At 41.8% G+C, this 12,432-nt stretch overlaps 1 protein-coding gene across 9 annotated transcripts in view; it reads right to left on the bottom strand.

Moving 5' to 3' along the window:
• Nucleotides 1-12,432, bottom strand: part of RUSC2 (RUN and SH3 domain containing 2) — a 72,753-nt gene that overhangs the window by 29,304 nt on the left and 31,017 nt on the right. For 2 of the 9 annotated variants that reach the window (XM_035251411.3, XM_078371445.1), the window contains exons 1-2: nt 11,819-11,951; nt 10,482-10,700 (exon numbers count right to left, since the gene is read on the bottom strand). The exons of 3 other annotated variants lie outside the window; for them this stretch is intronic. The gene's annotated coding sequence lies outside the window, so the exon portion shown is untranslated. Of the gene's footprint in view, nt 1-10,481; nt 10,701-11,818; nt 11,952-12,432 lie in introns of those variants that run through there. 4 more of the 9 variants (XM_054257507.2, XM_078371439.1, XM_078371428.1 and 1 more) reach the window with 2 other exon arrangements.

Here is a 12,432-nt window from a genome sequence, read left to right as displayed (position 1 = left end):
TTCCCATTATTTTTTCTTTTCATTTCCAAATCTTATATTCTTCCTGAACTTCCAGAATCAAATCTCCAATAGCCTATCGGATATTTATTATTACCTCAAATTCAATACATCTAAAGCCAAATCAATTTTTTACATTTCAAATTAGGTTTCTTTAGACTGCTAGTAACACAAACTTGAAAATAGAATCATCTGGACTCTCTCTTTACATTCAGACAATTACCAAGTCATGCTGAGTCTTCCTTCCAATGTTTCAGGCACTGACTTGATAATAATTTCTTATGTTTTTACTATGCTTCTGCTACTATGATAAACATTTACTTACGTTATTTCATTTAATCCACATAACCACTCTCTAAGCTAGGTGTTATTATCCTTACTTTATAAATGAGAAGTCTGAGGCTCAGGGATATTAAATAATCTTCCCAGTAGAACTCAGTCAGTAAATGTCTAAGCTGGAACTCAGATAAAGATCTGTCTGATTCCAGAGTCAGTATGCTTAACCACTTCCTCTACTGCCTCTCCAGTTCCTAACTCTACTCTGTCATCCAAATTCAGGCCTGTATTACCTCTCCTCTGAATTATTATATAGTCTTCTAACTCGTTTCCTTACCTTCATTGTCTCTTGGTTCCCAGCTATCACATATACTGGCACAAGAGTAATCTCAACTTCCTTCAAAAAGTCACTCTACTACTAAAACATCTGCAGTGGCTTCCTGTCTACAGGATAAATCCAAATTCTTTAATGTGGTGTTCAAAGTTCCTTCCTACCAGCCAGGCACAACGGCTTACACTGGTAATCCCAGTACTTTGAGAGGCTGAGGTTGGCAGATCACTTGAGGTCAGGAGTTTGAGACCAGTCTGGCCAACATGGTGAAACCCTGTCTGTACAAAAATACAAAATTTAACCAGGTGTGGTGTTGTGTGCCTGTAATCCCAGCTGCTTGGGAGGCTGAGGCAGGAGAATTGCTTGAACCCAGGAGGCAGAGGTTGCAATGAACCGAGATCTCGCCACTGCATTCCAGCCTGGGTAACAGAGTGAGACTCAGTCTCAGAAAAAACAAAAACAGTAACAACCAAAAAAAACCCCAAAGTTTCTTTCTACCTATCCAACCACATTCACGTCACATGCCAAATATACTCTGAATTCTGAGTTTTGGCTCACTCAACTGGGAAGATAGCCTGAATGCTCTCCCTATTCTCCCCCACTCTTTAAGGAGGTAGCTCAAATTCTACCATTTTTGGAAGCTCTTGTTTATCATGTAAATCCTTCTCCTAAACTTCTTCAATACCAAGTATACATTCAACTTATTTGGTACCAAGACTTGGTCATTTTATTATCTCTTGATGACAATACACTTCAAGAGGGTAGAACTGTGACAGGTAATTCTGAGCACAGGGCCTTGGCACATAGTAGAGAACCAATGAGGTTTGATAAAGCTACTGAATGACTGGCTGGGTGTGGGGCTCATGCCTGTAATCCCAGCCCTTAGGGAGGCTGAGGTGGGTGGATTGATTGAGCTCATGAGTTGAGATCAGCCTGGGTAACATGGCGAAACCCTGTCTCTACAAAAAGTACAAAAATTAGTTGGGTGTGCCAGTGTGTGCCTGTAGTCCTAGCTACTTGGGAGACTGAGGTGGGAGGATGGCTTCAGCCCAGGAGGCAGAGGTTGCGGTGAGTGGAGCTTGCGCCACTGCCCTCAGGACTGGACAACAGTGCAAGACCCAGAATCAAAAACAAAATCAAAGCTACTGAATGGATGGCAAGCAAGCAGGCTAAATGGAGCCCAGCTGGCTTTGAGAAGGTCAGCCTCTTCTGAGAATAGCATATTTGATGAAGAAGAAGAAGGTAAGGAAGAAGAAAAACTGAAAGCTGAGCTTTAGTAAAGTGCTTAGTAAATAAATCTTTAATGCCAAGATCTTAAACCCTTCATTACACTTCATGCTCATTCTGAGGATGGAAACATGACTGAGCAGCTATGGCTTCAGTCAGTACATTCCCTCCATTTATATCCACAGTCATGACCCTGGAGCAAAGGTTGTAAAGGTTGCAGCGTGCTAGGCTGTCACATCTTGTGTGCAATAGGCTTATGTGGGTTACACAGTAAAAATGCCATCATAAACATTAGCAAAGGCTGCAAAGTGACAGCCTGACTGTCACATCTAGTATGTCAATAGGTTTTATGTGCTTTGCATAGTAAAAATGCCACCATAAACATTTTGGAGATTTCTAGAAAAAAATCTAGATTTCCAGCTTGTCTTGCTTGAAAAAAACCAAAAGACCTGGCCACATTATGTGCTCATTCCTAGTGATAACAATAAGCTGGAGCTGAGAAGTGGCTCCCCTCATTAGATGAGCACTTCAGTTTGACATGTTCCCATCACTCCTCATGGCAGCTTCACTGGTTCTTTTTATTCATTTGCATTATTTGTCTGGCTCCTATAAGGCATCTGAGTTTACAACTCTTACCCCAGAATAACAGTTATGCTTTTTCTTTATATCTCTACCCTTCTTGATTTACCTTATATTTCCACAATTATGTTCACTGCAATATTACAACATTGCAAAATTAAGAATATTCTAGATATCCAATGAAAAAACAGCTAGTGAGCTACCCATGTAATGGAACATAATGGAACCATACAGATTGTGTTTACAAGGTATATTCAATGGCATAGAAAAAAGCTTTTAAGCTAATTTATTTATTTTTTGTTTTATTTAATTTTTAAAATTCTTTTAAAAAAAGTTTTTTAGAGATGGGGCTCTCACTATGTTGGCTAGGTCTATCTTGAACTCCTGGCCTCAAGTGATCCTCCCACTGTGGCCTCCCCAAGTGCTGGGATTACAGGTGTGATCCACCCCACCCAGCCCTTTTAAGCTAATTTAAAAAGTAGGATGTCAGTGCTTTGAGAGGCTGAGGAGGGAAGACTGCTTGAGCCTATAAGTTCGAGACCAGCCTGGACAATAAAGTGAGACCCTGTCAACACAAAAATTTAAAAATTAGCTGGGTGTGGTGGCGCATGCCTATGGTCCTAGCTACTTGGGAGACTAAGGTAGGAGACTGACTTGAACACAGGAGTTTTGGGCTCCAGTGAGCTATGATAGCATCATTGCACTCCAGCATGGGTGAGATTCTATCTCTTTACAAAAAAAAAAAAAAAAAGGATATCAAATTACACAAAGAGAATTCTGCTTCCCATATTATGGTGATCAAGACTTTACAGGGCGCCTTCCACTGTGAAATATGAGATCCTATATAATATATACTTACTTTTTATTTTTTTTAAGAGACAGGGTCTCACTCTGTCACCCAGGCTGGAGTGCAGTGGCCCAATCACAGCCTGCTGCAAACTTGAGCTGGGCTCAAGCAATTCTCCTGCCTCAGCCCCTGCAAGCAGCTAGGACTACAGGAATATACCACCATGCCTGGCTAATGTTTATACTTTTTGTAGAGATGGCATCTTGCTATGTTGCCCAGGCTGACCTTGAACTTCTGGCCTCAAGGAATCCTCCTGCCTCAGCCTCTCAAAGTGCTGGGATTATAAGCATGAGCCACAATGTCTGGGCAATATATACTTTTAAAAGCATTTCAGGTCTCTCAGTATATAGGAGACATCTCTGTGACTACTCTACACAATCTCCCAAAAGGGGAAAAAACCACGAGCTGTGCAGTAAGCAAGGGGGAGGACCAGGGTTCCTTGTGGGTCAATTCCCAGAGCATCACTGCAGCCAATGTGACGAGACTTGTGCCACTGGAAAGGTAAGGAAGCTAAACCTGAGAGTCTTGCATTAAGCAGAAACAGGGAATCCTGAAGGAAGTTAGTTCATCATGATCCAAAGTAGGTGGTGTTCCACAACTTTTGGCAGAAGAAGATAGGAATTTTCTCTGGGGGAAAACATTTCTGAATTTAAGTCAACAGAATTCTCAAAATTAAAGAGCAACAAAAATTAGTTTATAATTAATAATCACAAAGATCCTATCAGCAAATAATAGAGAAAACAATAATTATCTAGATTGTAAGAACTTCTCATACCAAAACTGTCAGTTACAGAATCTATATCAGCTGTGTGTGAAATGTTTTAAAATAAAAGATAAATCTTAAAGGTGAGTAGCAATAAATTATTAGAAATAACCAGGCAGATCTGAAAAAGAACCAAATATGTTTCGAAGTTAGAAATATAATTAAAATAAAATAAAAACTCAGCCAGGTGTAGTGACTCACACCTGTAATCTCAGCACTTTGGGAGGCTGAGGCAGGAGGATCGCTTGAGGCCAGGAATTTGAGACCAGCCTGGGCATCATAGCAAGACTCTGTCTCTACATACACACACACAAACATATATATGCAAGCAAGCAAGCAAGCAGACTGTGGTGGTGCATACCTGTAGTACCGCCTACTTAGAAGGCTGAAGTGAGAGGACTATTTGAGCCTGGGAGATTGAGGCTAAAGTGAGTGATGATCGCACCACTGCACTCCAGCTTGGGTGACATGGCAAGACCTTGTCTCAGAAAAAGAAAAGGACAAATTTAACAGCAGAAAAGACAAAGTTGAAGTGAGAATTAGTGAACTGGAAGACAGATCTGAAGAAAATCACATAGAACACAGCACAAAAAGACAAAGAGAACAGAAAAGTGAATGAGAAGTTAAGAGGTAAGACAGAATGAAAACGTTTAATATACTTCTAATCAGAATCATTGGTAGAGGATCAAAGAGAGGTAATATTTGAAGAGATAATGACAAGTAATATTCCAGAAGTTATTAGAAAACATGAATCCATGAATTCAGGAAGTAAAACTATCTCAGGATAAAAAATCAGTAACAAGTGTCTAAAATGTACATCAGTAAAAACTTTTTGTGTAGCTTTTATTTTGTTTTTGAGACAGGCTCTCTCTTTTGTCCAGGCTGCAGTGGCACAATCCTAGCTCACTGCAACCTTGAACTCCTGATCTCAAGTCATCTTCCTGCCTCAGTCTCCCAAAGCTCTGGAATTACAGGCATGAGACACTGCACCCTGCCACGTAGAATCGGAATGCAATGACTTTAATAGTTACAAGATGAGGAAATATCTGTTTGTATGTTGTATGATCCTAGACCAGTTACCTTGCCTTTCCCTGCCCCCACTTCCTGTAGAATGGTGATAAAAACAGTACCAACTACATTAAGTGAATTAATACTATCAAGCACTTAAATTGTGCCTGACATACAGTAAATACCCTATAAGTGTAATACTATTGTCAAGTGATAAGATATTGGTTAATATCCAAAAGCCCCACAAAGGAGATTATGCAACTCTGACCAAAATAAGACACTAATCTTGGATAAATGTGAAAAGACTGGATATGGATACCTTTCTCCACTCCTCAATCCCAGCATCCTCCAGAACTTAACAGTCTGGGCAGCTTTCCTAAGCAATAGAGAGATCAGGAATGCTCAAAATAAAGCAGACATGAATATAAGCATTGGTTACTGAGTCTTCCTGTGCATGGACCAGGCTACTTTATGGGAAGTTGAAGGCTAGGGGGAAACATATGCCTCCCACTATAGCTCTGAACAGTGGCCTATTCAAAACAGCACATGAAAGTGCTCTGTCAACTGACCATTTTATAGAAATTTAAAGCACTGTTATTATTCCAAAAAATTCTAGAATCTCACTCTGCCCTGCCACCACTCAAGTAGCTGAGACTACAGGTATGCACCATCATACCCAGCTAATTTTTGTATTTCTTTTCTCTTTTTTTTTGGTAGACAGGGTTTCATCATGTTGCCCAGGCTGGTCTCAAACTCCTGGGCTCAAGCAATCCGCCTACCTAGGCCTCCCAAAGTGCTGGGGTTACAGGCAGAAACTACCACACCTGGCCTAAAATATATGTTTAAAAGCTGGCCAAGACTTCCCGGAGTCCAGTGGCATGATCTTAGATCACTGCAACCTCTGCCTCCCAGGTTCAAGTGATTCTCCCATTTCAGCTTCCCGAGTAGCTGCAATTGCAGGTGTGTGCCACCACACCAGGCTAATTTTTGTATTTTTGGTAGAGACAGGGTTTCACCATGTTGGCCAGGCTGTCTTGAACTCCTGACCTCAGGTGATCTGCCTGCCTCGGCCTCCCAAAGTGCTGGGATTACAGGTGTGGGCCCCTGCGCTTAGCCAAAAATTCTTTTTAAAGGAAAAAAAAAATAGGGATGTTGGTTAAAGTTTGTAGAAGTAGTTATTAAACTCCCAGTCCCCACCAGATAAATCCCCACTGGATAAATAAGCCAGACTTATTCATCCCACCCCTACCCCTGGTAGATTATTTCTCTGCAGAAACTAAACTACCTCAGAGAAAACAATGTTAAATACAGACTTTGGGGGTTTCCCCACAAAAAAAAGAGGCCAACCTGTTGCACCTGCCCACCAGACAATTTTGCCAGTTGATATGTCTTTCCATTCTCACAGAACCTCCAGTGTTTTTAAATGGCTCATTCTTAAATCAGTAGCCAAGGGATCATCAGACTTTTGAGGACAGCCTCCAACAGAAAACAAAGAGTACAACAAAAACAGAACATAGGAGTCTGGGAGAAACACACAACACAGAACAAAACAAGACAAAACCCAATACATGTGGTCATTTTGTCACTTTATTGATGATGCTAATTTTGAACCAACCATTTGTTAAGATAGTATCTATCCATTGTAAAGTTACCGTTTTCTCCTCTAATTAATAAGCAATCTATGGAGAGATTACTTTTAGACTGGGTAAATAACCTGTTTCCCATCAGACTTTTATCCAGTCATTTTAGCATCCATTGATAAGTTTTGTCAGAATCAGCTGTTTACTATGATGGTTAAAAAAAAAAAAATGACAGTTTTTTTTTTCTTTCCTGAGGCAGAGTCACATCCTTTTGCCCAGGCTGGAGTGCAGTGGCATAATCTTGGCACACTGCAACTTCTGTCTCCCACAGCCTTCTGAGTAGCTAGGATTACAAGCATGTGCCCCATGCCTCGCTAATTTTTTGTATTTTTAGTAGAGACAGAGTTTCACCATGTTGGCCAGGCTGGTCTTAAACTCCTGGCCTCAAGTGATCCACCCACCTTGGCCTCCCAAAGTGCTGGGATTATAGGCATGAGCCACTGCACCTGGCTGAAAAATGGCAATTTTATATTATTCCTTCTACAGTTATTAGTTGTCATTCTAACATAATAAAGCTTTCCCTTTTCCCTCCTTTCTTAATTTATTGATTTAGTATAAATATGGACCCCTGAATTTTAAAAAAAGTCAGTGGGTCATAATCTATTACTGATTTTGATGCTCAGACTGCCTCAGATTTGGCACTATTTGGCTTAAATTATTATTATTATTATTATTATTTTTGAGACAGAGTTGAGTTGTGTCCCGTAGGCTGGAGCATAGTGGCCCAACTTGGCTCACTGCAACGTCCGCCTCCTGAGCGCAAGCCATCCTTCCACCTCAGCCTCCTGAGTAGCTGGAACTACAAGCACACACCACCATGCCTGGCTAATGTTTGTATTTTTTGTAGAGACAAGGTTTCACCATGTTGCCCAAGCTGGTCTCAAACTCCTGGGCTCAAGGATCCAGCCACCTCAGCCTCCCAGAGTGCTGGGATTATAGGCATGAGCCACCATGCCCAGCCACTATTTTCATTGTGAAGACCTTTATTGCTCTGTATGAATTTTTAAAAGCTGACTACTTATTTTGCAATAATTTAGATTTATAAAAAGTTGCAAAGATAGTTCAGAGTTCCTGTACACCCTTCAACCAGTTCCCCTAATGTTACCATCTTAAATAATCATGGTACATTTGTTAAAACAAAGAAATTGGGCCGGACACCATGGCTCACGCCTGTAATCCCAGCACTGTGGGAGGCCGAGGCGGGTGTATCACGAGGTCAAGAGATCGAGACCATCCTGGTCAACATGGTGAAACCCTGTCTCTACTAAAAAAATACAAAAAAAATTAGCTGGGCATGGTGGCGCGTGCCTATATTCCCAGCTACTCAGGAGGCTGAGGCAGGAGAATTGCCTGAACCCAGGAGGCAGAGGTTGTGGTGAGCGGACATCGCACCATTGCACTCCAGCCTGGGTAACAAGAGCGAAACTCCATCTCAAAAAAAAAAAAAAAAAAACCAAAGAAATTAACATTGAGTACATTACAATTAACTGAACTTATAGACTTTATTTGAATGTGGCTGGTTTTTTCACTTATATCCTGTTATTTAGCTTTATAAAAAACCAAAATATTATAATTTTATAGAACATATAAGCTAATTAAAAACAAAGCCAGCCTCACAAAAGATATGCAGATGTACAGTGCAGGCTGCAGATAAACAGCTTAGATGTTGTTAATAAGTACAGTTTAGAAAAGTTGAACAGTCAAGACAAGGAGTAGTTTTGGAAACTGTCCAAGAAGGTAATTTTTAGCAAAGTAAGCAGTACTAATAAATAGGACTATGATTTTAGTACACTTCTGTGCCTGGTCTTCCCAATGATCACTCTGCTGACCTTTCACCTCAGTACTCCAGGGACAGAGGCATACTAAAATCATACAAATCTTTGGAAATCAATAGAATGTACTTTTGTTTGTGCTGACCTACTTGGGAATCCTCTCCAACAGCGACAATGTCGGTTAGGGTAATTCCTTTTGGCTAAGTTTTCACCTCAAACTGAGTGACTGATTCCAATAGCAAAGGTCAAAAATGCTCAAACTGTAACAAATCAAAATAAATTATGACATAGTGTACTCTATTCTCTAATCTAGAATTGTCCTGAGGCTATCCATTAATATCATCTTGTGAACCAATTAATCAATCAAGCAAGCAATCAAGCCACAAGCATCTACTACACTCTTCCTGTGTATAAGGAACTATGCTGGATGTTCAGGGGTAACAGCACAATTTGAGGGGCTCATAATTTTGTTAGAATAATTTCCAATATGCCTCTGGAGAGGGCCAGAACAGCAAAAAGAATTCAGGATGTAAGGGTTAGAGCAATGCTTTTAATTTTTCAGCCCCAATACATAAAACAGCTACTGTGGTTGAAGCAGGGGAGGCCTAATGCCCCATGTACTCCAATTCTCTCTCCTCCCTGTGGGGGCCCCTAAAGGCATCTCAAGGGGATGCTAGGCAAAGGCAGAACTGAGCATTGTTTGTTGAGGGTTAGAGATATCGGGAGTGAAATAAATAATTAACTGACAGAAACGTCTCTCTTTCTTCATAGCTCCCAAATCAAATATTTATAAATTGATGTTAACTTCATTAATAGCAAACCTAACTTCCCAAAACAGAAATAAACTTTGTACATAGATTTGGAAGGTCAGCTTGCATAACTACCCTCCACCCCTGCCATGAGATTAGACGGAGGCTCTGAATTTCCTACAAGACGAGTACTTCCTGTGAAATGTGAGAGAAAGGCTCAAAGAATTTGATTTCAGGTTAACAGTGATTCCTGTGAGTGTCTAGGACTGAACTGTAAAGAGAGAATAAACAAGTTGTTAGATGCTGAGAGCACCTGGCTATGGCATCAGGAGTCCGATTCCAAAAATGGAATAGCAGCCAACACCCGGGAGGTCAACTGTCTTTCCTCCAAGTAGAGTGTAGCTGCTGCTAGCTGAGGAGGCTGCTGTTTCAAACTGGTATGTTATTCTGGACTCCAAGTGAGGCCAGACAGCATGCTGTGAGTGTGTTGGAAGGGGCCTAGCCTGAAGGGCTGTCCCAGACACACCAGTTGCTGCCTTATTAGGCTTCCTTAATATAGAGTCCTCTTTTGAAGCACAGAACTTGCTTTGCTTTTGGCTGCTCACATATGTTGTAGAAAAGTTCAGCTAAAAGTCTACCCTTAAAAGTCAAAGATAAACATTCCAGAAGAAGCTTGGCTCTGAAGCAGAATGGGCTCAGCAGTCTAAGAGGTAAAAGACTCCAAGCACCCAAGGCCCCAATTCAGTGAATGGAGACTGCAGCATTGGGAAAGTATATCCAGGAAAACTCACTGAGCTGAAAGGGTTGCTTTTGTTTATTCCATAAAAATCTGATAATAAACCTAGCTTTGCCTCTAGGATCTCTAATGCTCATAAGGAATTAGATCTAGAAAACAAAAAAAATTATTTTCTTCTGCTGATCCAGCCAGCAAAAGTGCACATGGATTCCTTCCTTAGCTCAACTTGTAGCACCTGTTTGGAAGCAGAGGGCTCAATCAGATGACCTCATAAGGTCCTTTTCTGGTCTAATTATAACCTAAGCCAAATTAAAACCTGGGGCCCAGGGGAAGGTTCCGATGCAGTGTGTTAAAAAAATGACCTCCCTTTCACCCTCCTGCATTCTAACATGAATACAAAGATACATAAACACACCTATACTCGCAGCTGGCTGGCTTCTAACTGCTAGCTGTAAATCTCTAGAGATTGGGAATTTGTCGTAAACCCTATTTCTTTTGAGGATGTATTAGGGAAGAGAGGAAGACTACAGAGAATTAGGAAAGATTTGGTTCCTACCTTGACAGACCGAGTTCTTCAGATGAGGGGATGGAGAGTGCTGCAGTGAATAAGGCCCACAGGCCGAAGCCTCCCTGTGCTAGGTGGAGGTGAGCAGCAGGCGAGCAGGAAGCCACCAAGACCAGAGGTAGTATATGAGGGGTGGATGCCGAAAGCCCCAGCACAGACTGCTTTGCTTGGAGGATGGCTCTCAAGTGCGTATTTGCAGGAGCAAGTGAGCTGGAACAAAAAAGGTCCCTATGCTGCTCTTTGCTGAGCGTGGCCAGCCCTTTGGCTGTGTGAGCAGCCCTCTGGCTATTCCTTTTAGCTCCCGGGCTTCAGGAAGCAAAACCAGAGTGTACTCTGCTCCCACTCCCCAAAGGCACTGGACTGAAGCATGCAGGCTAGGAAGCTGCTATCCAATCAGAATGCCCAAAGCTGTAAATAAAAGGCCCCATATGCACAGTAAAGAAGGCTATGAGAAGAATCTAGATTGAATTACACAAGCCAGTTGTGGGACCAGGGTGGAGGAGGTTGGAAAAAGAGGGGAGGGAAGCCTAGCTGCCCTTCAAGGAATCTTTTTATTCAAGTACACCCTTCCCTCAGCATGACTCCTAGAGCCATCAAAGCCTTGTTCCCCCTGGAGGACAATCTGACCCTGTTCTCCCCAGTCTGGGGAGGAGTCATGGTCTGAGACTCCTCAGGCAGAGTCAGAGCCGTTTCCCGGAGGTATCTCATCTTCCAGGAGGCTTGCCCTGACAGTCTCTGGAGTCCAGCTCACTGTGCCTGGGAAGAGCATTGGGACTGGCTCACTCATAGGTGGCAGCAAAAACCATTTCTGTGTTCCAGAAATGGTTTAGTTATAAGATTAAAGTGAAAGTAATTTATATAGTTTTGTTTACTTAAGCCCCTAAATTTAAAAAGGAGGTAGCTGAAGCCTGGGTTCTGAGTATTCAGCAGCACAGATTCTATAATCATTCAAAACATGGATTTTGGTGTTAAGACAAGTCTGGGTCCAACTCTGACACATTACTTGCCAACTGTGGAATTCTGAGTAGTCACTCAACCTCACTAAACTTCAGCTTCTTCGTTTGTAAAACTGTCATAATATTTTCCTTGAAAAGCTTCAAGTAAAATTAAGCTATTGTAAAAAAAAAAAATATATATATATATATATATATATACACCCAACACATGGTAAGTGTTTACCAAAAAGTCACTATTATTATATCTCTGGCAGATGACCAGTGGAGTTCTTTCCTGTCTCCTTTCCCAGTTTCCCAGAAAATCTAAAGGTTCCAGGTCCAGGGAAGTGGCAGGCAAAATCTCTTTAGATACTAATCCACCTCTAGTATTACCTGTTGTAAGGCGTGTTCCTAGACTGATGGTGCTTCTCCTGGGGCCCCAGATCATATCCCAGTAGGGAAGAGGAGAGAGTGTGATCCCAAGTTGACAGGATAGGTTTTGTCCAGGGTGCTGTCTGACCATCACAGCTGCCTGTGAGGCCTATGGGTTAATAATAGCAACTCTGATGCCAATGGATTAAGACAGAACTGTAGGAGGTGTTTATTTTTACACTCTGGCGTCAGTATCAAGTTCTACTGGTTACTGCCAAATCTAGGGCAGCTTCCTGCTCCAGGAGTGGCCTCAGGCTTCTCCAGGTTGCTAAGTTGGATTCTATAAGAAGCAAGCCTTGTTGAAAACAGTTCAGCATTAAACAGTGACAGGGAAGAGGAAGGGGAACAAATAGAGCTTTCATATGTCCAGCTGTCTAGTGCCAAAACCTCTGGGACCAGGTGGACCTCCAGTTGAAAGCTATTGCTCATAGTACTCTGAGTCAGGTAGGCCCTGCTGTTCTGGACAGGGTACACACACACACATTGGCTGCATCGAAATGATCTGAATAAAATCAAAGAAAGAGTGCCACTCAACTACCCAGAAGCTCAGCCTTATCAGTCATAAGTCCCTGACT

Source organism: Callithrix jacchus, chromosome 1 (genome assembly GCF_049354715.1).
Source record: "Callithrix jacchus isolate 240 chromosome 1, calJac240_pri, whole genome shotgun sequence".
NCBI classification, from domain to species: domain Eukaryota; kingdom Metazoa; phylum Chordata; class Mammalia; order Primates; family Cebidae; genus Callithrix; species Callithrix jacchus.
This window is presented reverse-complemented; position numbering and strand designations above follow the sequence as displayed.